This window comes from Lissotriton vulgaris, chromosome 1_1 (assembly GCF_964263255.1).
Source record: "Lissotriton vulgaris chromosome 1_1, aLisVul1.2, whole genome shotgun sequence".
NCBI classification, from domain to species: Eukaryota; Metazoa; Chordata; class Amphibia; order Caudata; family Salamandridae; genus Lissotriton; species Lissotriton vulgaris.
The window spans coordinates 1,931,404,792-1,931,432,444 of record NC_141685.1 but is presented as its reverse complement, the minus strand read 5'-3'; positions in this window follow the sequence as shown (position 1 = coordinate 1,931,432,444).

Sequence of the window (27,653 nt, the reverse complement as noted above, 5' to 3'; positions counted from 1 at the left end):
TGTCATGTGTATACTCGCTTATGGAACCTCATTTTCTGGTATTTTGTCACAGGTGTCTGTAATGTGAAGAACTGTCTTCAAAATGTCAAAGCCAGAATTTTTGTAGGGGTGCCTCTTTAGGGCAAAAATTACCTTCTGTATACCAGGGTCAAGGGCACACTTGAAAACATAACCCTGCATTCTCACTCATGCTCACTTATATTCACACATTCACACTATCACTGATTCATTGTCACTCACTTGCACTCAGTCATTCATTCTCACTCACATTTAAGAGCTCACTGTCACTCTTGCTCACTCATATTCATTTATTAGCAGCCACATGCTGTCACCGTTTTGCATTTTTTGCAGTCACTTTCTCTCTTTTAACTTACTATCTCTCCTTGAACTCACTCCTATTCACTGATATTTAGGGGGCACATTTACCAAAGACATGCAATGTGTGAAAAGTTAGAATAAGTTAAAACATTTTTCCATCTTAACACCTACCTCAAGTAGGTGTTATTTTTTGGTGCAAAGCCGCGTGCGTCAAAATATTCAAGGCCAACTTCTAATTTAAAGTTTATTTGCCCCCTAGTCTAACAAACTGAACAAGTCTATTTTTACCTAACAAGCACATTCATAAAGCACCTGCAAATGAATGAAAAAACAGACAACTGGAAAACAGACAACAGGATATGGGAGCACACCGCTGACCTCTCAGGCAAGGTTCGCCCCTGGCATTCTGGGAAATGCAGTCTCTTGTAGCTTGCTACGATATTTTCGAGTATTTCGCCAAGGTGGGCGCAGATAGTGCTGATCTCTAGTCACGTGTTTCTGGTTTATTAATCGTCATCAGTAGAGAATACAGTCTTGTATTTTGGGGTTTGCTGAGTAGGCTGCCAAACATTATATCAGGTCTGGTACCTCTCACTGGCACGCGGTGCTTCATTCACGAGCTTGTTAGCTCAATGACGCACAGGAGTACTTTAAAAAGACAACAGGATGGGGAAGCACACCGCTGACCTCTCAGGCAAGGTTTGCCCCTGGCATTCTGGGAAATGCAGTCTCTTGTAGCTTGCTCCGATATTTTTGAGTAATTCGCCAAGGTTGGCGCAGATAGTGCTGATCTCTAGACACATGGTTCTAGTTTATTAACCGTCATCAGTAGAGAATACAGTCTTGTATTTTGAGGTTTGCTGAGTTGGCTGTCAAACATTATATCAGGTCCGGTACCTCTCACTTGCAGGCAGGTGCTTCAGCCACGAGCTTGTTAGCTCAATGACTCACAGGAGTACTTTAAATAGACAACAGGATGTGGGAGCACACCGCTGACCTCTCAGGCAAGGTTCACCCATGGCATTCTGAGAAATGCAGTTTCTTGTAGCTTGCTCCGATATTTTCGAGTATTTCGCCAAGGTTGGCGCAGATAGTGCTGATCTCTAGACACGTGTTTCAGGTTTATTAACCGTCAGTCAGTAGAGAATACAGTCTTGTATTTTGGGTTTGCTGAGTAGGCTGGCAAACATGATATCAGGTCCGGTACCTCTCACTGGCGCACAGGTGCTTCATCCACAAGCTTGTCAGCTCAATGACTCACGGGAATTCTTTATATAGACAACAGGATGTGGGAGCACACCGCTGACCTCTCAGGCAAGGTTCGCCCCAGGCATTCTGGGAAATCCAGTCTTTTGTTGCTTGCTCCGATATTTTCGAGTATTTTGCCAAGGTTGGCGCAGATAGTGCTGATCTCTAGACATGTGTTTCTGGTTTATTAACCGCCATCAGTAGAGAATACAGTCTTGTATTTTGGGATTTGCTGAGTAGGCTGCCAAACATGATATCAGGTCATGGACCTCTTACTGGCGCACAGGTGCTTCATCCACAAGCTTGTCAGCTCAATGACTCACAGGAGTAGTTTAAATAGACAACAGGATGTGGGAGCACACCGCTGACCTCTCAGGCAAGGTTCGCCCCTGGCATTCTGGGAAATCCAGTCTCTTGTTGCTTGCTCCGATATTTTTGAGTATTTCACCAAGGTTGGCACAGATAGTGCTGATCTCTAGACACGTGTTTCTGGTTTATTAACCGCCATCAGTAGAGAATACAGTCTTGTATTTTGGGCTTTGCTGAGTCGGCTGCCAAACATGATATCAGGTCCGGTACCTCTCACTGGTGCGCAGGTGCTTCATCCAAGAGCTCATCAGCTCAATGACTCACAGGAGTACTTTAAATAGACAACAGGATGTGGGAGCACACCGCTGACCTCTCAGGCAAGGTTCTCCCCTGGCATTCTGGGGAATGCAGTCTCTTGTAGCTTGCTCCGATATTTTCGAGTATTTTGCCAAGGTTGGCGCAGATAGTGCTTGTTAGACCTGGCACCTTGGCGTGAGTCTCCCTTCCACTTTTTGCTGATGTGCCTCAGATGTTTTTGCTGGTGTTCGATGCTCAGGGCACTGCTCCACGGCCAATCCGTGCCGCAGTGCAAGTGCTCCCAATATAAAGTGTATCCGTAATTGATTTCCATGATTGGCTTATTTAGTTTACTGTCAGTCCCAAGTAACGTGCACAAGGAGTGCCGGGGCTTGTAGATACAAATGCCGTTAGTGGGCCTGCAGCGCTGGTTGCGCCACCCACCGAAGCGGCCTGGTAAAAGATGTCTCGGGTCCACCATCGCAGACCCTGCGTATAGTCTGGTACTGTCACGCTGACTGCGCAAGTGCACACACTTGACAGTCCCTAAACCTACACTAACCTTCATATCAGTCACCCCTATGGTCGGCCTACGGGCCGGGTGCATTGTAAGCATAAGGTAGGACAAGCCCTGATGTGTGTGGCATGTACTAGTAGTGAATTATTGCCCTTTTTCATTCTTCACTAGTGAAGGGCTGCCTGTTCTCTTAGGCCAAGGTGAGCGTCTGGAACTATTAAACGCTATAGTCCTGGCTGGCTCAGGGATCACGGCGGCATGTCGAGTTTGGTATGCCTGAACTCAGAATAATAAAATACTTCCTTTAACAAGGTTTATTTTAATATCCTGTGTTGGCAACTGCTACTTTTAGAAAGTTAGCATTTGCTCGCCTGACTATTTCAGCCCGCCTCTGCCAGGATGTGTATCTGTTGTCTGGGTTTGTGTGAGTGACAGGCTTGGGGAATTCCCAGGGACAGTCGGGGTTACCAGGTGGTGAAGGGGGTCCTTACACCAGGATGGGTGGGCGGAGTAGTCCTTGACTCTGAATAGGGTTGTGCTCAACCACCACAATGCTGGCTCCACCTCCTGCGGAGCATCTGATGTCTCTGCCCTGCACCCTGAAAGAAGACGGCAGCTTCCTGTCAACAGAGGTCTCCAAGACCGAGTTGAACCAGGCTCAGGCCCCCTGGCCTGCCAAGACAAAAGAAACCAAGTATAAAGGTAGGAGCCCTGCACCTAAGAAATTAGATCCAGTTTTGACCTCGACGAACCTCTGCCTGACTAGAAGGACCAAGAGAAGCTGAGGAAAGGAAACCTGCAGTTTTGCCTTGCTGAGGACAGAGAGGAAAAGACCAGAAAGGACTTTGAAGACTTGTGCCTGAAACTATCTCCAAGGGCTTGATCACGAGCTTGCCCCCTGAACGGAACCCCAGGACCATTGGGTTCTATTCTGCCAGTGCCGGTTTGCTGTTGGGCCTTTAGTTCTTATTCCCTCGCCGGAGTTGTGACTCGGGTGCCTTCGCCCTCCATGGTCGTGACAGCTCGGAGCCTGGTCGTTCCACCGCAGAGAGCCCCGCTCAAGCTTGAGTCGCTCTCCGCTTCAGAGCCGGGCTGCCTGCTCTACTGTCACCTCGCCTGTTACGGAGCACGCTGTGCGCCTCTCATCTTCTCCCGCCGGAATCTGCACGGGGCGCATCTGATAGCCTCGGACGGTCCGTACGTCGTAACATACCCGACTGTCTCGCTTTGCCCTCCTGCATACCAAGGCTGTGCCGCACCTCAAGAAAGGCCTTCCATACTGTGGTACCGAAGGCCCGGTGCTGCACCCGTCTGCCCGAGAACGCGACGCCCCACACAGATCCACAGGTACGACCTGGTTTACTAAAAGTAGTACGCCCCGCAGGCCTGAACGGCGCCTCGCCACGTGAGCTGCATCAGATCCCAGATCGCCACAACCCTCCACACCGTCCCCCTCACCCACCTCGCACCTCGAGGGGGCTCCGAGCCGGATAGATCCTTTCCCCACAGACTCACCACCCTCATGGCGTGGGCCCGGGCCCTATCTCTCTCACTGTGCTCGAGCTCCCACTGACCCTTTTGCCATTGGATCAGGCTGTCCCTAAGCTGGGACTGAGTAACCTACTCACTCACCTCTATGCCTCCCTTTTCGCAGAATCTGACCAGCTCTAATCTACTGTACCTAAACAGACTACAGAGATCAAAAACTGGCTCCATTTTGGCGGACGTTCTCAGGAAAAGTTTGACACAGGGAACCTGGGGGTCTGAGCTAAACAGGAGAATACGATCACAAAATTCAGCAAGATTCCTATCAGAGAACTTGCACTCCACTGTCCAGCGTAACACACACTCATTCACACACAACCCTCCCCTCGGACTGGTAAGGCAGTTTCTACCACCCCTGATTTTCTCAACCTGACCACTAGCGACACAGGTACCAAACTCTGGGAGCAGGGCGGGGAACAAGGTACTGGACAAAAATACAAATGACACCTTTCAGGAGAAGCAACACTGAACTTCCCTAAAAAACAATAATCCCCAAAATGTGGTTATCTAAAAAATGCAGAGCTTTGAAGTGTGGCCTGTCGCCACTGTGGTACAGCGCAAACACAAATCCCTATCCTCACCGCTTGCCGCCAATGTTAGAAACGGGACCCTGGCCGGCCAAGACTCGCGTGGAGGTCAGTCAGGGATCACCATTTCTAAGGTCAGGGCAAGGGAGTCACACACCAAGGTAACCCCCACTCGCCCTCTAGGTAACGTGGCGCGAGCAGTCTAGGCTAAACTTGGAGGCGGTATGAGTTAAGTATTTGCGCACGCACCCCAGCAACAACACCCAAGGCCCACCACAAAGGAAGACTCCACACAAGGATATATATAAAAAATAGCCTTTGTATTTATAATAAACAAAACACATTAGATAACACACAAACTTTACAATGTGCCAGGGGCACGGGCAAAATTTACAAGGGGAATTATGTACAGGACAGGGCCACATGGACCACTGTCAGGGGTAGGCACTTGTCAGAAAATAATACTGGTAGATATACACTTATGTCGTAAACATAGAATGAGTAGCACCAAAATGATAAATGCAACACACATCCAGTAATCACTGGGACAGATTAAAGACCTCCTACGCAACCCTAAAACACTGTAGGTAATTACGCAGGTAACTAGGACCTTCTCAGCAGGACCTAAGGAAGGAATACCAACACCTAAGCAATTCACTTTTAGCAAAGGGAAGGAAACCTAAACATAAAATGAAACATCAACAATCCTCTATGCAGGTCACATTTAGCAAAAGTGGATAAACATAAAATACCTAATCAGGTCACTTTTAGAAAAGGTAAGCGGACATAAACAATTGCACATGAGGCAATAAAACACAGAGGTGCAGATTAGAACATATGCGCAATATTCACATACAAGAAATTACAATGTGCGGGGTGCACATAGCACAACACTCACAAAGGTCCCTCAGGCCAACTGGCCTCGAAAGGGGCGGAATGCCCTGAGTCTCAGAGTCAGGGGGGTCTGCGCAGGCAGCACAAACCACAAAGCCTAAACGTGGCAACTGTCCACTAAGTGCTGGACAGTTGTTAAACAGGAAAAGTTAGGGCAACGTTGGAGCCAGGAGGGCTCAAGAACAAAGTGGGCAAGGAGCCTCTCAGGGGCTCACCAAGCAAATGTGCAAATAGAGCTTCAGCGCTCTCAGGAAAATCAAAATGCCCCAGAGCCTCTCTCAGGGCTCTAAATGCAGGTAGGGCAATGAGCTTCGCCGGGCTCGGCAACAACTGTGGCCTCTGGAGCCTCTCGGGGCTCGAAAAGGACCAATGCGGGCAGGTGGAGCCTCTAGGGCTCTAATTAAAACAATTGCCCAAGAGCCTTTCAGGGCTCGAAGAATAGAATGCCCCTTCGAGCCTCGGGGCTCGTAAATCGCTAATGCGGCCACGTGGGAGTCCCTCACGGGGGACTCAAGAATTACCCAATGCCCCAAGAGCCTCGGGGCTCAACACAACGAGGGCCTTGTTCGGCCCGCACACGGAAGGGGAGGGGCGGCACCGACAACGTGCCCCGACGCCCTCCTCCCTTCCCTCGCTCTCCCTCGGCCCCGCTGCACTCACCGGGTCTCGCTGGCTGGAGGCGTCTCCTCGGCGGCCGGCGCTGGGCTCTCCTTCACTCGGGGAGCCTCGAAGACGGAGCAGGCTGCTCTTCTCGCGCTCCCGCCTGGCCTTGTCTCGCTCTCCCCTCCGCCTTACTTCCGCCGGGGCCGCCAATGGCAGCGCGGCCCTGGGTGTCAGGGGGCGGGACTTCCGGGTCGCTGCAGGCAGCGCGGCGGCCCGGCAACAGCTTCCAGTGCTCCCGGGCTGCGGCGGTGATTTCCTGGGCAATGCCGGGTGGGCACCGGCTCGAAAATAAATAAATACCACGGGTCAATGCCGGGTGGGCACCGGCCTCAAATTAAAAGATAAAGCGAGGTGGCACTCGCTACTTCAAAAATCGGCAATCCAGCTCCAATGCCGGGTGGGTACCGGCAATGAAAATAAAGCACTCCCAAGCGCTCAGGGGCTAAGGAGAAGCGCGCTCAGCGCTAAAAAGCTAAGCAAAGCGCTATGGAGCGCTGGGGCACCAGGAAAGCGCGCCTAGCGCTATAAATCAAGATCAGGGCGCCTCCAGGCACAGGAAAGCTCCAGCAGGGTCTGGAGGCAGGCAGAGGGGCAAGGCAGGGCCAGAGCCAGCACACTGGGTCTCCAGGCAGGGAGACAGCCAAGTGGCGGTCCTCTTAGCCCCTGCAGCAGCAGCAGCCCCCTCTGGCAAGATCCTGGAAGAAAACCAAAGACAGGACAAATTGTATGGGGACACAGCCCCTTCTTATACAGAGAAACCCCTTTGTCCCAGGGTGCAGGGTGGGGGAAAACCAGTCGCAGCTGGTTTTGAAGTACTCTGTTTACCTCAACCACCCTCTCTATTCACTGGCAGGGCTAGGGCCATCAGTCGCACTACAGGGGGTGGAGCCAGCATTGTCTGGGGAAAGTCCAGGCCCATCAGGGACCAGGTGCACTCCTCCCAAGCCATCAAGCATGCTAATCTCACACTCACCACCGGGCAGACCCATCCAGCCTTCCTGGAGCCAGGCTCACCAGCCAGCTCCAGCCAATCACACTGCAGGCATATTTTACAGCAATATGCCAAGTCCCAGAAATGGCATTTCTGCACATGACACACACATGCCACATACACCATTGCAAAGCATTCATTCCCACGAACACGCACATACCAAATTCGAGCATGCACTCCCCACACATCAGGAATTACTAGGGACACAGACATTCCCCATGCATCCCTATGTGAGAGCAGGCTAACTACATGCACGCACTTTACTCTGGGACACAGAGAAAAAGTGCGCACAGACCAGAAAATCATCCACACGGATCACAGATCTAAAGCAAAAAGATTAGGGGTGAACCTGCCTTAAGGGCCAAGTCCAACAGTCCCTTGGTAGTGGGTCTTAAGGTTCTCTTCCAGCCTCAATGGGGATTCAGCAGAACCGACATATATCCTCTGTGGCACAGCATATCTCCAGCAGAACTGATGCATCTCCTTTGCTGCTTGGCGCATCGCCCTAGAAACAGACAAATCACCTCTGCTGCATGGACTTCCCACGTGCAAGGACCTTGCATCACCCATCACAGCCCACTGGAAGGACATCTTCATGCAAGGACATCACTCCATTCAAAGCAGCCCATTGAAACTAGCGTAGCACAAAGCATCTCCACACAAGGACTTGGGGAGAGGAGTTGGCCTAATGGCTAGGGCAGTCGACCTCCAATCTGGGGAACCAGGTTTGAGTCTCAGCAATGACGCTGAACATCCTTTGATTCTGGCAAATCACTTAATCTTACTGTGACTAACAAAAATGAATGTGTCATCGTGTAATGCAACTGGTGCTATGTAAAGCACTCTGATACCTGATAACTTTGGGTCAAATTTGCGCTTTGCTCTATATAAAACTCTGTAAAAAAAAAAGAAGGACCTCTCATAGCACCTTGCAGCTCCCTGGAACCACCGCTGCTCGACCCATCTCCTAACCCGGACCTTGCAATGCCTGTGCTTCATGGCGCAGCATTGACGTGGGACTCCACATCTTTTCACAACCAGGATAACGGTACTGTGTTCAGTAGACCTATGTGGATCCCTGTAGCCAACCTGCACAACATTATGGTTGGCTTGAACTTGTGAGTTTGTCCCAGCCCGGTGCGACCAGATAACCACAGTTGGTGCTTTGTGTTTCTTAACGCTATTTTCACTGAAATGTTTAAACTCACATATTCCCAGTTATACTGATTGGATTTGACCTCTGTGCCTCTGGGCCGGTCACTCCACCACGCAATGCGCACACTCCCCGTGGGTGTGCCCTAGCTGCCCCGTTCCCGCCGCTGCTCGCAGCTGTGCCCCTGACCAGCGCCGCTTACTGCTGCCTGCGTGACTTTTTTGTTCCTGCCTCTGCACTATCGTCTGTCCCACCTGTGTTGGGGCTGCTTTCCCCCGCTTTGCCCAGCCTTTCTATCTTCTTGCCAGTCTCTTGCCCAGTCCGCCGTTTTTCCTGCCGTTTTTCCTGCCGTTTTTCCTGCTGTGCCCCCGCCACCTCCCCGCTCCCCGCCGCTGATCCCCTGCGGCCCCGCCCCCTCTACCTGGAGCCTTCCCATTCGCCGCCCCGCTCCGGCCTCCCAGCTGCCCCTCCCTCCCACTGGAGCATTTAGGGAGGAGTGCATGCAGTAGTGATCTGTGACCTCTGTGCCTCTGGGCCGGTCACTCCACCACGCACTGCGCACACTCCCCGTGGGTGTGCCCTAGCTGCCCCGTTCCCGCCGCTGCTCGCAGCTGTGCCCCTGACCACGAGGCGTGGTCTCTGCTTCTGGAGCGCAGCGCCGCTTACTGCTGCCTGCGTGACCTTTTTGTTCCTGCCTCTGCACTATCGTGTGTCCCCCCTTTGTTCGGGCTGCTTTACCCCGCTTTGCCCAGCCTTTCTATCTTCTTGCCAGTCTCTTGCCCAGTCCGCCGTTTTTCCCGCCGTTTTTCCCGCCGTTTTTCCCGCTGTGCCCTCGCCACCTCCCCGCTCCCCGCCGCTGATCCCCTGCGGCCCCGCCCCCCTCCACCTGGAGCCTTCCCATTCGCCGCCCCGCTCCCGCCTCCCAGCTGCCCCTCCCTCGCTCCGCCCCCTCCACTCTCCTCTTATGGCAGAGTGGCCAACGCGCATCGTGCACGCGCAGCGGGCGCGCCGATTGCGAGCCGAAGGTGCGCCAAAGGTAAGCCCGTCTGCGCCCGTCCGCGCCTGGACCGCGCCCAGTGCCAGGACCCCTGGGCCCCGCAGACACCAGCCCACCCGCCGGACCTACGACGCCGCCACCCTCAACGCACTCAACACTGGCCGAATCCCGAGATGCTACCGAGCCACCCCGAGACGAACCCACGGACCCTTCAGCTGCCACGCCTGCAAGTTCACCTGCATCCGGACCTGTCCCGCACCAACACCCCCCAAGCCGAACACCAGCAGCAACCACCTGAAGTGAATCCTCCTCAACACCCGCTCCGTCCACAGACACGCCATTGAACTCAAGAACCTCCTCGACACCACAGCTCCTGACGTCGCCTTCCTCACGGAAACCTGGATGAACGACTCCTCAGCGCCCGACATCGCCATCGCCATCCCAGAGGGCTACAAGATCACCCGAAGAGACCGCGACAACCAGACTGGAGGAGGCATCGCCATCATCTACAGGGACACCATCCGCATCAAGACCAACACCGACGACACCCTGACAACCGCCAAACACCTGCACTTCCAGATCCACACAGACCCCAAAACCACCCTCAGAGGCACCCTGATCTACCGACCCCCGGGACCACGCACACAATTCAGCGAGGACATCGCCGACTTCATCAGCCCGCATGCCCTCCCCTCCGCTGACTACATCCTCCTGGGGGACATCAACTTCCACCTGGAGAACAACAACGACCGCAACACCATCACCCTGCTCGACAACCTCGACAACCTCGGTCTCAAGCAGCTGGTGTCCACCCCCACCCACCTCGCCGGACACACACTCGACGCCGTCTTCTCATCCAGCAAAGACATCGCCTTCAGCCACGCAACCGGACTCCACTGGACGGACCACAGCTGCGTCCACTTCACCTTCAAAAGAACGACGATCCACCACCACCAGCAACAGGTTGCTCGAAGAAGCTGGAACAAGATCACAGCCGACCAGCTCGCCGCTTCCCTGAGCCAGCACCCTCCCACCAGCTCAGCGAACCCCAGCCAGGCCGCCGACAACCTCACGAAGTGGATCAGCAACTGCGCGGACGAACTCGCCCCACTGAGGACCCCGCCCAGCAGACCCGGCAGCAAGAAGGCCCCATGGTTCACCGACGAACTCAAGAGCTCCAAGAAGAACTGCCGAGCCCTCGAGAAAGCCTGGAGAAGGGAACCAACACCGGACAACAGGACCACCCTCAAGCTTGCCACCCGGAAGCACCACCAACTGATCCGCGCCACCAAGAAAACTGCATTCAAGGACCGGCTGGATAACAACGCACACAACTGCAAGGAACTCTTCAACATCGTGAAAGAGCTCTCCAACCCCAACGCCGGAAACAACGACATCACCCCATCGCAAGACCTCTGCAACTCCCTCGCCACCTACTTCCACAACAAGATCGCGGACATACACAACAGCTTCAGCACTCAACCGACGCATGCCACGACCGAACCACCACCCCCCACCACCACCCTCCGCGCCTGGACTCCAATCAGCACCGAAGACACCGTCCGCATGATGAACTCCATCCACTCCGGATCTCCAACCGACCCCTGCCCTCACCACGTCTTCAACAAGGCCGACGCTGTCATCGGACCCCACCTGCGGGACATCATCAACACCTCCTTCGACACCGCCACCTTCCCGGAGAGTTGGAAGCACGCCGAACTCAGCGCCCTACTCAAGAAACCTACAGCGGACCCCACTGAACTCAAGAATTACCGCCCCATCTCGCTCCTCCCGTTTCCAGCCAAAGTCATCGAGAAGACCGTCAACAAACAGCTGGCCGCCTTCCTCCAGACGAATGGATCCCTCGACCCTTCACAGTCTGGCTTCCGAGCCAACCACAGTACCGAGACCGCCCTCATTGCTGCCACGGATGACATCTGAGCCCTGATGGACAACGGAGAAACAGCGGCCCTCATCCTCCTAGACCTCTCCGCGGCATTCAACACTGTCTGCCACCGCACCCTAGTGCAGCGCCTCAGCAACGTCGGAATCCAGGAGAAGGCACTGGAATGGATCATCTCCTTCCTCGACGGAAGAACACAGAGAGTCCGTCTACCACCGCACAAGTCAGAGGCCACCAAAGTCATCTGCGGCGTCCCTCAAGGATCCTCGCTGAGCCCCACCCTCTTCAACGTCTACATGAGCCCCCTCGCGGCCATCGCACGCCAACACAACCTCAACATCATCTCCTACGCTGACGACACCCAGCTGATCCTCTCCCTGACCAACGACCCCGCCGCCGCCATAGCCGACCTTCACGAAGGGATGAAAGACGTAGCCGAGTGGATGACGACCAGCCGCCTGAAACTGAACTCAGACAAGACGGAAGTCCTCATCCTGGGCTCCTCGCCCTCCGCCTGGGACGACTCCTGGTGGCCCCCCGCCCTGGGCACCGCACCCAAACCGACAGACCACGCACGAAACCTGGGCTTCATCCTGGACTCCTCCCTCTCCATGACCAGACAAGTCAACGCCATCTCCTCATCGTGCTTCAACATCCTGCGCATGCTACGGAAGATCTTCCAGTGGATCCCCACCGAGACCAGGAAGACGGTCACCCAGGCCCTCGTCACCAGCCGACTGGACTACGGCAACGCCCTCTACGCCGGAACCACCGCCAAGCTCCAGAAGAGACTCCAGCGGATCCAGAACACCTCAGCCAGACTCATCCTCGACATCCCACGATACAGCCACATCTCCGGACATCTGAAAGACCTGCATTGGCTCCCCGTCAACAAAAGAATCACCTTCTATCTCCTCACCCACGCACACAAAGCCCTACACGATCAAGGCCCGAGCTACCTCAACAACCGCATCAACTTCTACGCTCCCAAACGCCATCTCCGATCAGCCAGTCACGCCCTCGCCACCGTCCCCCGCATCCGAAGAACGACAACAGGAGGAAGGTCCTTCTCCTACCTGGCCGCCAAGACCTGGAACTCCCTCCCTCCCGACCTGCGCCTGACCCAAGACCACCTCTCCTTCAGGAAGAAGCTCAAGACCTGGCTGTTCGAGCAGTAGCAGCCCCCCCCCCCAAGCGCCTTGAGACCCTCCGGGTAAGTAGTGCGCTCTACAAATGTCTTTTGATTGATTGATTGATTGATATTGATTCCGCTACGAAAGCGTACACTAGTTTTATATTTTTCTTGTGTTTTTACTTTATTACTGTTTGAAGTCCTGGATTAATAATTTACACATTGCCACTAAATTCGGTTTGACTACTCTGTGCCAAGGTTGAGCACCGGTTAATTTGGGGTTTGCTTGTGACATCATCCAAACAAGGATTGTGGTTGATGTTTGAGTAGGGTTTCAGGCTCCTCAAACAGTAACATATTTTGTGATAGTGAACGAGCAGGAAAGAAAAAAAAATATTTTGATTTAAAAAAAATTATTCACTGTATGAGGATGGGGTGGGGCCTCAAGGGAGTGTGGCATCTTGGTACTTTTACACCCAGACCCCCACCAAGGCTCCCAAAAATAAGCTTGCTGATGCTAGTGCCCACGTCCAGGGGAGTTTTCACACACCTTAATGGACATCGGCTGTTCTAAGCTTTGAAAGACAAGATGGAAATCCATTCTGCAGTTTTTCCTGCCACCATGTGATATCAACTCCTTGCTGAGTAACTATGTGCAGGTAGCTGATTTGTGTGACACACGGTGGTCATGTGTGAGTTGGAAGGTCTACAATTTAAAGTTGGTTATGTTCATACAGCTTTGTGACATCATGCATGTGCTGATTAATTTACAACAGTGTGAAAAACTGCAAGTTGGGAAATGTGACTGTTACATAATAATCTTCCATACCTGATAATTAGAGTGCTTAGAAAATGGTAAAGGTGCACTGATAAGTGGCATATACATATAACCAATTATCATTACTATCCACTGTGACTATCCTGCAGCAAGGCAGTAAAGCGCCTTCACCTGCTGCTTTCATTAAACACAAGCGGCAGATATCAAGATAAATCAGCAGTGTGCCACCAGGATCACTCACATAATGACAATTGTTTAAATATCTAGGCACAAAAATATTGGAAAAAAATGTCATGAACAAAAATATTGCCTTCCTATACTCAATAAAACGACAAATATCATTGTTAAAACTGTGCATTTTCACTTATATTGAAGACACAAATATCAGAAACAAAAATATTGTCACTTTTTAATATATGTCAAAAATATCAATCCACAAAATATCGTCTACAACAATATTGACAAATTAGTTACAGTATTGATAATAAATATTTAAAAACACATTTTACTTAAAACAATTATTTAAAAAAAACATAAAACATTTTATACACATATTTCAATTAAAAATAAACATGTGCTCTCCATTCGTCCTATAGAAATTTACTTAAGGATTTGAATACTTTCAAAAGAATTCTAATAGGCAGGATGGATAGATACACATTTATGTATTGCTATATTCTTTTATTTTATCTAACCTGCCCCACCAGGATAAATACAGAGGAGACCATTTGTCTAACATTTTTATAATCCTCTAAAGGGCATCTTCCACATTAACCTGAATGGTTCTTGTAATTCAGGAGGAGTATTTGAGTTCCATTACAAGCCATTTTCTGCACACATTTCTTTTAGACAGGAAATGGAAAGACTTCAGATTTAGCAAAATTGAATTTGTAAACCGATGAGCTGGAATAGGCATTTAAGAGAGCTCTGTAAAGGCAGAAATGGTGGTTTGTGGATCTGAGACGTATAAAGTGCATAAGCTGTGAATTTAATTTCCAGGTCTTAGCTTTTCTGTTGAACAGCAGAAACTAACTGTGACCTGGATCGTGGAAATAGACTAACAATTATACAAATAGACTACAAAATACAAGGTAGCAGTAAAACAAAATGGCGGCTAAATGAAACAAAAAAAAAGACTATCTCCTTATAGAAATGAATGGAAAAAATGTCATAATGCTGAACAATTGTATTTAAAAATATTTAAAAAATATTGACCATGTGAAACTTGTTATAACTGTTATAGAAATATAAAACATTTCAAAGTATAAATTAAATGATGGAATAACAACTCTGTCTGGGAACCACATCGATCGCAGACATTCACAGACTGAACGGTACAATCAAGGAGGTCCAACACTGGCTCTCATTCAACCACCTCAAACTCAATGAAGAAAAAACAGAAGTGCTCCTCATCTCGAATAGAGATGAAAACCCCCAAATAGTAGAATGTCTCAAAGCCTTAAACGCCCTCAATGAAACTCTCGCGCCATCGGACTCTGTGAAATCCCTAGGGATTACTCTCGCCCCCAAACTGGACATGAAAAAACACATCTCAAAAAATGCCAAAAGAGCGTTCCTTAACCTGAAACTTCTCTACAAAATAAAACCCTTCCTCCCCCCGAAAGATCTGAAACAGGCCACTCAGGTGCTCACCAGAATGGATTATGGCATTGTAGCTCTGACTGAACAGCCAAATCTCACCTGGGGCCTCTTACCACCACCCTCAAAGTAGCAGCAAGAATGGTCACAGGAACAAAGAAATATGAGCACATCTCACCGGCACTCAAGGAACTGAAATGGCTCCCTATAGACCAATGAGCCAGCTTCCGTACAGCCTGCCTCACACACAAAGCCCTGCACACAGGCAAACCAGAATATCTGGCCGCCAAACTCAAAAGGGCCGGTCAGTCTAGGAACCTCAGAAGTTCCAACATGCTCCTACTCATCCCTCTGAAATCACGGAAACACAAAACCTCAAATAAATCCTTTGCAGGAAACGCTCACAGGATCAGGAACTCCATCCCCCCATATCAGAATGACCTCCTCCTTCCCGAAATTCAAGATTCTACTCAAAGCCCTCTTCCTCGAGCGCTCTTGATCGCAACGAGAAACCCACGTTTGACCGTGAAAGACCGCTATCTCCCCCCTTGATATCCCTGAGCCGGATGATTCGCTCTTGATCTCCGTCCCTTATTGCTCCTAAATTGATGTTGTGCAGACTTTTACTTACCGCTTGTGTTCCTTGTTCTTGTTTATCGTCCACATTTTCTTTTTGGTGCATATCTGTATTTGCTGTGAAGTGCTCTGATACCCTCGGGTCCAGCTAGCGCTATACAAAACTTCAATAAACTTCAATATACAATTATACTAAAACAACTTATGGTAACATGATATTGAAAATACGTATATAAAACAATGTAGGGAAAGTTAACAAAAATGTTAAACTGAAAAAATTGTGGTAAATTCACAACAAGCAATTAAAATATGAGTTAAATCTTATATATAATAATAAAAATGTATTACATTTTTGTATTTATCTTTATATAGATGTTTTGTTTTTATTTGAGATATGTATGTTTAAAAAGTAAAAATATAAATAAAATAAGCTTTCAAAACACAAATAAATTGGAAAAATGTAATACATGTCTTTATTATATAAGCCCATGTAAATAATAATAATAAATATTACAAACATACATCTATGTATATTTATATTATATTTCTAAACACCACCAATGCCAATTAAATAATACAAAACTATTTCTACTACATACAAAAACCATTTAAATAAAGGATTTCACATAGAAATTATCAAAATAAATAATCCAATATAAACCATTATTAAAAAAAAGGTACTAAACACTGAAGGGGTGACATTACTATTATATCACACAGGAGGAGAGATAAAGGACATTGGTTTGCTCACGCCTGCCCTTACCCACTAATCAAAACACAAAGATGTCATGACATTTACCATTCCCATTCCAATCTATACCAATTTGAGGAAGATGTTGGACACTAAAGGGGTGACATTTACTATTCAATCCTATTTAAACCAAGTTGGGAAAAGTGTTAGACACCACAGGGGCAACATTTATTACTCTCCTTCCAATCTAAAATAATTTGGGGATAGTGTTGGACACTAAATGGGTGACATTTACTATTCCCACTCCAATATATATTTTATGGGCCTGATTACGAAACTGTCCCGAACGAATCAGATCCGGACTAGTTTCTAAACAGATCAGGTTCTGCGAGTTGGACGACCAATTACGATGCCTCTCAACATCGTTCGGTCAGACTCGCATTGACTTTAATGGGAGCCTGTGTTCCGAAAGAGAACACAAGCTCCCATTAAAAAAAGGGGAAAACCAGCGCCCTGTGGCGGGCAACCCATGGTGCCTGACACATTGAGCATGGTCTGCAAGAGGGTTCCCTTGGATACCCCCATGGGCTACATTCGTACGTCTCTGGATGAAAGGGAGCCCACAATGGGCCCCCAAAGACTGATTCCCGCAACCGTTTCATCTTGGGCAAACCGAATCAGAATGGCTGGCTGAAGCAGTCATTGTAATAGCTTGTCCGGAAACCTTGTCCATCAAGCTGTACGAATCAGCTCTGAAAGACTCATGCTGTCCTGATGCCTTTCGGAACCGGTTCGGACTGCTCGAACAGTTTCTTGGCATCTAAATTGGTCGTTGGGAAATCTGTACGATTCAGTTAGAAACATGGGTTCTGAATCAGATTCGGCAATACCGAATCCCATCCGGAGCCTTTCCTAACAACATCGTAGTCTGGACCTAAGTTGGGGAGAGTGTTGTTCACGAAAGGGATGACTTACCATTCCTACTTGTTGAACCTGGTTAATCCAGCATGTTTATCCAAAGACTTTTTGAATTTTGTCCTCTTGTTCTGGACCCTGCTTTTGTTGATTTTATGAATCTGGGCACTTTACCACTGCTGATCAGTGCTAAAGTGCCTATGCTCACTGTAATAAAGTTGATCATACCACGTAGCCAAGGTTGAAGGATGCAGTATTTATTGAAGAGTAACATCTACATAAGAAACGTTCTATCAACGCAGCATCTAAGCAGCAACTGACAACTGAGGATTCTGAAAGAGCTTCAGTGAATAACATTCTAGAACTGAACCAAAAGAATCAATACACATGCACAGGAAATGTATCTTAGACATTAGATAACACTTTAAGTTAAACATAAGGTCAACACATGCTAAACATCAGGATATATTACACACCTTTCCTCTTTCCATGAAAAAAACACAAATTCACTGGTGTGTTTATCACCAAAGAAGATAGTTAACAATCACTTAGTAACTGGTGTGTTTGTTACCATAGTATGTTGTCATTTATATAAATGAACTGTAACGAGCTCAAAAATATAGAGTGTGCTCGTCACTGAAGTTTGTCTTCACTTGGTCTTCAATCAATTCTAAAAACTGAGTCTCCTTTAAAACTAGTTTTGTCCAAATAAACGGTAACAAGCTCTTAAACAAATAGTGTGCTCATCACTGATTCTCCTTTGAAACTAGTTTTTTCCAAATGAACTGTAACAAGCTCTTAAACAAGCAAGCACATTAAATTTGTGGTTTAGTGAGAAGGCAGGCTTTACCACAAATCAATCGTGTTAGGACGTTTCCTTATGAATAAGATCTTCAGTAGATGATATATATGATCTTGTGAAGTAGATGGGTCCTTTTCTTTCAGCCAGATCATTGTCAGTGTTATAAAGTTGATAACACCACGTAGCAAAGGTTGAAGGATGCAGTATTTATTGAAGAGTAACATCTATATATGAAACATCCTATCCACGCAGCATCTAAGCAGCAACTGACAACTGAGGAGTCTGAAAGAGCTTCAGTGAATAACATTCTAGAACTGAATCAATACACATTCACAGGAAATGTATATTAGACATTAGATAAAACTATAATGTCGTGGTGGGCCTCAGCAAGGCCTACCAGTGCTAGGGGTTCGGCCTTCTCTGCACAAAGTCCTAACACCAATATGAAAGCAGTTGGCATGGAAACTGGAATATAAAACAGAGTACTTTATTAACCTCATGAGGTGGAACTACATTCACACAACACCCTTCGGTAATGTATGAAGTAGCACACTGAACAGAAGGAGCATGGTCCTTTTATACCCACATAGGGGCTCAAAAGGACCAAGTACAAGACAAAGGTTTTAGGTACATATTAGGTCTTACAGAAATGTACATTCAACAAGTGGGAGGAGCTAACAGTTGCTAATCCTAGTAAACACATCCTGACAGTTAAAGACTAATAGCAACTGCAAAGACAGCTGCAAGCTCAATTGAGCATGTGCAGAGCAGAAGAGGCTAAATATACCTTGGCACTAGGCAGAATACTAGAACAGACGACAGAAAAGTAGGACAGAGCACATGGTGAGCACGTGGTAACACATGGCATACAAAATGGCTGCCGAATCCAAGATGGCTACAGCTAGATGCTAACCCAGATCACTGCCAGATTACAACAGAAGACCTTTTTAGCATTAGCTGAAGACATTCGTTCATCTAGGGTAATCTAAATACGCATCCTGTACATTGATGCTCATCATTTCAGTGACCTCTTTATTCAGTATTTGTTGGGCTTTTATTTCTGCAACATTTCTCTTAGTAGGTGTACAAGCAGTAATGCACATAGAGCAAAGCATAGGACCACATTGTATACATACACAGCATGTAAATAATATCGACAGCATTATACATAGGATAGTCAGTAGCTTCCAGCCCCAAGTGACAAAGAGGGTCCAGATCCAGCTCGAAAAAGTCCATGTACCAGTCTTTGGGTGAATCTCTGCAGCAACTTTATGCATTTTCGATATTGCGTCATATACTGAAAAGGCAGCTTCCACGAGGATAACTTCCAGTGAGTAGATGGTAAGATGATAAGAGCAATAGTGAAGGAAACGAGTATTTATCTCCACAAGTTGATAAAAGGTTCTACAAATGTCAACACATATAACGATCTGAATCTAAGCTACCTCCACTATACTGTTCTACCACCTCCTTTTCTCTGATGTCATAACATCATATGACAAGCTATAGGACTACATCGTTCCACATCTCAAGATCTTAAGAAGCTGCCTTTACCGACTGACCTTTTATATCCACGCCACACCTAACTGTGAGTCCTGGACTCTTTGAAACTCTAACAATAGACGGTCACCTGAAGAAGGCTCAAGAGCCGAAACGCGCGTAGTGGTGTCTACCGCTTTGCCTTCATCACTGTATATATGTTTCATGTCTATTGATTTTGTATTTTCTCTTTTGTATTTTTTAATTCAAGACTATATAAAATTTAAACACATAATCACTTATAAAAACTATATATATTAAAAAAACAGTAGAAAACAAAAGAAAAATAGTCAACAACAATAAACAATAAAGCAATATCAGAAATTATTTTGCTCATTGGTTTCTGTACACAAGTGGACTTAATATACTGTTTCATTCTAGGTTTTTATTTACAAAAAACCGTAAATTGTATTATCTAATCAATGTCTGTCACTTTGCTATAGACCTTTCCTAACTCTGTTTCTTCCCTATGTATAGCAAGTGCTACTATATTATATAGGGGTCCCCTTTTTCCAAATATTTACTAAACGGAAGCACCCAGGCAATGCACGGGCAACAGGATCAAGACCGCTGAAAAGTATGCGCAAGGACGCTGCTTATCACCGTGTGTCTGTACCAAAACTTACAATGCACACCCATCTTTCTCATGTACATAGAGTGTAAAAGTCTTTGTATAATCTGGAGTGCCTAACACTGCTGCAGAACAAAGAGCTTGTCGTAGCTGACGAAAAGCACCCTGGCATTCATCTCTCCATGGAAGGAGCATTGGAGTGTCTTTAGTCAAAAGCGCTAGCAGGGGTTTAACAATGTGTGAAAAACCTAATATCCATTGCCTGCAAGACGAAGTCAGACCAATGAATGCACGGACATTCTTCTGCGTGGAAGGTACTGGCGTGTCTAAAATTGCTTGAATACGATCTGGTGTAAGTGCACGACCCTCCTTAGACAGAAGGTGACCTAAGGAGGTAACCTTCAGGCTACAATATTGCAATTTCTTCCATGACACCCACAACCTATTCCTTGGAGAAACTGTAACAAAATCACCTCTGACCAACTCCGCACTTCGCTCAACCAAAACCCTCCCACCCTCTCATTGGACCCAAACCAAGCTGCCACCAATCTCAAGCAATGGATCACCCACAGTGCCGACAAATTAGCACCCCTGAAAAAGCACCAGATCAAATCAGCCAGAAAAAAGGCTCCCTGGTTCAATGATGACCTAAAACAATCCAAGAAGCTATGCCGCACCCTGGAGAAATCATGGAGAAAAAACCCGACCACCGACAACATGGCCACCCTCAAGGCAGCTACCCGCAAACACCACCAACTGATTCGATCCACCAAGAAATCAGCATTCAAGGATCGTCTAGACAACAACACTCACAACAGCAAGGAACTCTTCAACATCGTCAAAGAATTCACCAACCCCACCGCAGCATCTAACGACATCACTCCCTCCCAAGACCTCTGTGATACGTTATCCTCATTCTTCTACAACAAAATTGCTGACATCCACAACAGCTTCGAGGAACACTCCCAGCGATCAACCCTCCCCACCCCCCTCAGATCCTACTCCGCCAACTAACATCCTTAGCGTATGGAACCCAATCACCACTGAAGACACCATCCGCCTAATGAACTCAATCCACTCTGGTTCACCAACCGACCCCTGCCCCCACCACATCTTCAACAAAGCTGACTCCATCATCGCACCCCATCTCCGTGATGTCATCAACTGCTCGTTCAACTCTGCCACCTTCCCAGAAAGCTGGAAACATGCCGAACTCAGCGCGCTCTTAAAGAAACCCACAGCAGACCCCTCTGAACTTAAAAACTACCGACCCATATCCCTCCTCCCATTCCCGGCCAAAGTCATTGAGAAATACGTAAACAGCCAGCTCGCCGCCTTCCTTGAATCCAACAACTCCCTCGACCCCTCTCAGTCCGGATTTCGAGCCAAACACAGCACGAAACCGCCCTCATTGCAGCAACAGACGACATCAGAACACTACTGGACAATGGAGAAACAGTGGCCCTCATTCTACTCGACCTCTCCGCCGCTTTCGACACAGTCTGCCACAGCACCCTCATACAACGCCTCAGCAACATCGGCATACAAGGAAATGCCTTGGACTGGATCATCTCGTTCCTAGCGGGGAGAACTCAGAGAGTCCGACTTCCCCCATTCAACTCAGAGGCTACTAAAGTCATCTGTGGAGTCCCACAAGGATCATCACTCAGTCCCACCCTCTTCAACGTTTACATGAGCCCACTCGCATCCATCACGCGCCAACACAACCTCAACATCATCTCTTACACCGACGACACCCAATTAATCCTTTCCCTCACCAAAGACCCCAACACCGCCAAAACCAATCTGCACGAAGGCATGAAAGAAGTAGCCGAATGGATGAAACATAGCCGCCTAAAACTCAACTCCGACAAAACAGAGGTGCTCATCCTGGGAGCTTCCCCCTCTGCCTGGGACGACTCTTGGTGGCCTTCCGCTCTGGGCACAGCACCCACACCCACAGACCATGCACGGAACCTTGGCTTCATCCTGGACTCCTCTCTATCGGTGTCCAGACAAGTCAACGCAGTCTCATCCTCCTGCTTCAACGTTCTTCGCATTCCCAAAAAGATCTTTCGCTGGATCCCCCTCGAGACAAGAAAGACTGTCACCCACGCACTGGTCACTAGCCGACTGGATTATGGGAACACACAATACGCCGGAATCACATCAAAATTACAGAAAAAACTCCAACGCATCCAAAACGCATCAGCACGACTCATATTGGACATCCCTCGCCAAGATCACATCACCGGACACCTAAAAGACTTCCACTGGCTTCCCATCAACAAAAGAATTACATTCCGTCTTCTCACCCACGCACACAAGGCCCTCTACAATCTGGGACCCGAATGCCTCAACACTCGTCTGTCCTTCTACAAACCCACCCGCTAACTAAGATCGTCCAATCAAGCCCTCGCCGCAGTCCCGCGCATCCGAAAATCCACCATGGGAGGAAGATCCTTCTCCTTCCTGGCGGCCAAGACCTGGAACTCACTCCCCACTCGCCTCCGCCTTACTCAAAACCACATCTCCTTCAGAAAAGAACTTAAAACCTGGCTTTTCGACAAATAATGAACCCCTTCCCAAGCACCTTGAGACCCTCTGGGTGAGTAGTGCGCGATATAAATGCCTGAACTTGAACTTGAACTAGCAAGAAAATAAAGTAAAGACAAAGTACATTTCTTAAACTGTTCAGGCGTATCGGCTGCCAACAAGATGTCATCAACATATTGTATCAGAGCCACTCCTTTAGGCAAAATAGAAGAATCAAGTTGTCTTTTGATCGCTGCCAAATTACAATAAGTTAAACATAAGTTCAACACATGTTAAACATCAGTATATTACACTCTCCCTGTCACTTGTATTTATGGATTGTTGATTCCATGATTTACTGGTAAGTCTCTAGTACAGTGCACTGTGTGTGCCAAGGGCCTGTAAATCAAATGATGCTGGTGGGCCTGCACACTGATTGTGCCACCCACATCAGCAGCCTGTACGTGCAACTTTGACCTGCCACTGCCGTGTCTGTGTGCAGAGTAGTACTGCCATGTCGACCTGGCAAGTGCACCCACTTGCCAGGACCTAACCTTCCCTTTTATTACATGTGAGTCACCCCTAGGGTAGGCCCAAGGTAGCCCCATGGGCAGGGTGCAGTGTATGTGAAACGTAGTAAGCATGGGCTGAAAATTCGTTCCACTCGCGGAATTTGTGGATTTTACGTGATTTTGCGCTTCACGAATCTCACGGAATCGCGGTAAAATCCGCAAATCAGCTGGACGAATTTTACCAGCAGGTGCAAAAGTTGAAGCTAATTTTTTGTAACCTTTTACAAAAGGGTTACAAAGAAATTAACTTCAACTTGGGCACCTGCTGCTGTAAGCCTGTAAGTGCTTCCTGGCGCCTCGTTGCCTACTTGCAACTATTCTCTGACCCTGCTCTGACCCTTGAAGCAGGGTCAGAGAATAGTTACAAGTAGGCAATGAGACGCCTGTCACGAAAATTAAACCTCAACAGGAAGCACTGACAGATATAAAAACAAGCATTTGCAATGCAATAGGTCTCGCATTAGGAAAGTTTGAGCTATTGGTCTTGTAAATGACAATTTTTTTTATTTATGTGTTGGTTTTGAAAAAAGCAAAATTAATAGCTTTGTCATTTACAATGCCAATAGTTATAACTTTCGCAAATGTGACACCTATAGCATTTGTAATGCAACATGTTTTGCATTTACGTGACTTAGATGTATTGATATTACAAATTACAATGGCTTTTAATTTTTTTAAATAATTAATACTTAAATAAAAGTGATTTTAATTTAAAATAGCAATAGCTTAAACTTTTGTAAATAACTTTTGTGAAGATTATGTTCAGTGCATTTTATTGTGACGAAAATCAAAGAACAGAAGTGAAATAGTAACATCTTTTTGTGACATTTGTAATAAAGCTTGAAACATTGAGAGAACATATTTGAACCAGTTGTTGTTGAATGGTTGCGCAGATTGATGCTGGGGTGGCGCTGAGTGGTGCTGTGGTGATGCTGAGTGGTGCTGTGGTGATGCTGAGTGGTGCTGTGGTGGTGCTGAGTGATACTGGGATGGTGCTGAGTAATGCTGGGGTGGTGCTGAGTGGTGCTGAGTGGTGTTGTGGTGGTGCTGAGTGATGCTGTGGTGGTGCTGAGTGATGCTGTGGTGGTGCTGAGTGGTGCTGTGGTGGTGCTGAGTGATAATGTTGGGGTACTGAGTGATGCTGTGGTGGTGCTGAGTGATGCTGTGGTGGTGCTGAGTGATGCTGTCGTGGTGCTGAGTGATGCTGTGGTGGTGCTGAGTGGTGCTGTGGTGGTGCTGAGTGGTGCTGTGTTGGTGCTGAGTGGTGCTGTGGTGGTGTTGAGTGATAATGTGGTGGTGCTGAGTGATAATGTGGTGGTGCTGAGTGATGCTGGGGTAGCGCTGGGTGATGATGTGGTGATGCAGAGGGCAGAAAGGCACAAAAAGCAGTCTAACAAAGGGGAGAATGGCAGAAAAACAAGGGAAAAACGATTCTAACATAGGGCAGAAGGGCACAAAAAACAGTCTAACAGAGGACAGAAGGGCAGAAAAACAAGGGAAAAACGAGTCTAACAGAGGGCACAAGGGCACAAAAAAGGAGTCTAACAGGGGGCAAAAAGGCACAAAAACGAGTCTAACAGAGGGCAGAAGGGCACAAAAACGAGTCTAACAGAGGGCAGAAGGGCAGAAAAACAAGGGAATAACAGAGGGCAGAAGGGCACAAAAAACGAGTCTAACAGGGGGCAGAAGGGCACAAAAACAAGGGAAAAACGAGTCTAACAGAGGGCAGAAGGGCACAAAAAAAGAGTCTAACAGGGGGCAGAATGAATCCCGCCCTGCGTGTTTGTCCACGAAGATGCCACCGTTTTGTGCAATACCTCTACTCAACTGGAGTATTTTCTACTGTCTAATCAGTAAGTGCTCCCTCGTTGGCTAAATGTATAGGGGCAGATTTACAATAACTGGTGCATCCCCAGGGATGCGCCAGTTATTGTGCGCCGCAGCTCCGCCACCGATGGTCCGCCGTATTTACAATGCGGCGCACCATGTGGCAAAAACGGCACAGATGCATCACGCATCTGTGCCATAAAAGCAGCATATTGCTGGAGCTGCGTTGCAAGCGCGACGCAGCTCCAGCAATGCTCTGGGAGGCCCTATCTCCCCAATGCTGCGTCAAGCCTTGAGCCTGCTTCAAGCAGCCGCAGGGTTTTGACGCAGCATTGGCCTAAAAGTGACTAGGTGAAATCTTGTAGATTTCACTCAACCACTTTTAGGAGGCGTTCCTGCGCAGGAACGCCCTCCACTGCGCCAGAACGCCTCCTGATTGTGCAGGGCTGAGAGATGCATCACGTTGTTAATACCCAGCACCATGGCTCATCTTTTGTGCTGCCGCTGCATCACAAAAGTGACGCAACTGCGGCGCAAAAGAGGCGCAAGCAGCTTGTAAATCTGCTCCATAGTGCTTTTACTACACTGTAGCTGCGTAAAGGGCCAGAAGATGTGTTCCAGTGACCACGTGTGCCTGTGTTACACATAGTCACTGGAGACACATCTTCTGGCCCTTTACCCAGCTGCAGTGTAGTAAAAGCACTATACAATTACCCAATGAGGGAGCTCTTACTGGATTAGCCAGTAGAAAGTACTCCAGCGCAAATCGTAAAAAAATCTGTGATTTCACGGGAAAATTCTCGAATTTGCAGATTTGTTTTGCGATTTCGCGGGGAAATCCGCGAATTCGCGAAACACGAATTCGCAAATTTCGCCCATGCTTAAAACGTAGGACATGAGCTAAGCATAAGAAGTACCTCTAATGAGACTTATATTGCTTTATCACAAGGAATTATCCAAAAACATTTTCATAAGAGAGGATGCTATAGACAGAGAAAAAGACTTTTAGTTATTTCAAAGACATTATTTTATTTTCTTTCTTTTTTCTTTTTTGTTTTTTCATTTTGGATATTTATACATACATACAATTTATTTTATCACATAAAAACATAATCACAAGTAATAAACTTTCAAAAAGAAATTTTGTAGATTTCATAAAGTACAGTTGAAACAAAGATGCCCCTAACAATTTCTCATATCCTACTATCATACATACTCTCATGCATACCTTACATACCTCTGCATTCACTATTTTTCATAAAAACATATAAACACATAAACAAAACTTAACATAGAATTAACCCAGAAGTGTCTCTGGTGGCCCGCTATAGATGTAAGAGATAGGGGTCCCACCAGCTAGTCATTAGCCGATCTATACATTGTTCTTCAATCAGCAGAATATTGTCCGGGTTTTTAGAATGTTCGGCCTATATATAAAACGTAGGACATGTACTGAGGATTGTGAAATGTCCTGATAGTGAATTACAGTGTATTTTGTTTTTCACTATTGAAAGGCCATCAGTCCCAAAGGATAGAATGGGAGTTTATTTATAACATCTTATAAATATAACTTCTCAGTGGGAGAAGATAGTAAGATAGAGTTTAGTATGCCTTAAATTAGAAAATAAAAATACATATTTTAGTAAAGATGATTTTTATATTGTGTGTTTGAAAATACCACTTTTAGGAAGTGGGTATTTTCTTGCTTAGTCATCTAGTGTCCCTCTGCTGGTTTGTGGATTGACTGTCTGGCTTTTGAATGACAGGGGCTAGGGATGTGTATTCTCTCAGATGGCCATGGGGGTGGGGTTTGATGATTTGTCTTGCCTTTCCTTGATGGGTCAAGGCTGGACTAAATAGATCTGGCCTGCATTTAGGGTTGGGGAGGAGATTTCTTTCACACCTGAATAGGCCTGGTCTGCCTGGGACAATGCTGTCTCCACCTCCTGCCGGGCATCTGCACCTGGGAGGACAGAACTGGTTTTGGCTGGGCAAAGACCTTCTCTGCCACCAGAGAACAAAGGAATTTGTGCTATGAAAAGTGAGGCCCAGACCCCCGAACTTTAGATCACTTTTAGACTTCAAGAGGAATCTCTGCCAAGGAGAAGACCTGGAAGAAGCTGGATGAGGAGTACTGCCCCTTTGCTGCGTACTGCCTGGGGTTGGCCCGCAGTAGCTGTTTCTTCCAAGGAGAGGAACTGTGTGTCTATCCTACTTGAGAAGGTATCTCCAAGGGCTTGGAAGAGGAGCTTGCCCCTGTTTACAAGGGCTCAGGAACAGGAAATACCTCACCATCCGTCTGGGCACAGTCTCTGGAACCGCTGGTTTCAGTTGCTGTGGAAGAAAAGGGCAACAGACTCTGTCAATGAGTCTATCTCAGGATTCTGTTTCCTGAAGGACCTGCAGAAGGCACTGCCGCACTTTGCACCACATCCTTGCTCTCACTGACATCTCTGGACAATTGTCACCGAGCTGCTGCTGGCACCACTTCGCACCGCCTTGTCTCATTCTGCTTGGATGTCACCGACACCAAAGCTGCCTGGCTCAAACATCGACTGCTTAGTCCCCTGCACTGCAACGTGCCAGCACCACATCGCGCACCGCCCTACTCAGCACTGTAAGCCTTGATCTCACTGACGCCATCTGGGTGATCGTCACCGAGCAGCTGCTGCACCGCATCATGAGGGCACCTCACCGTGCACCTCTTCCAACCATGGCGTTTGCCCCCGACTGACTCGCACCAACGCGTCGGCC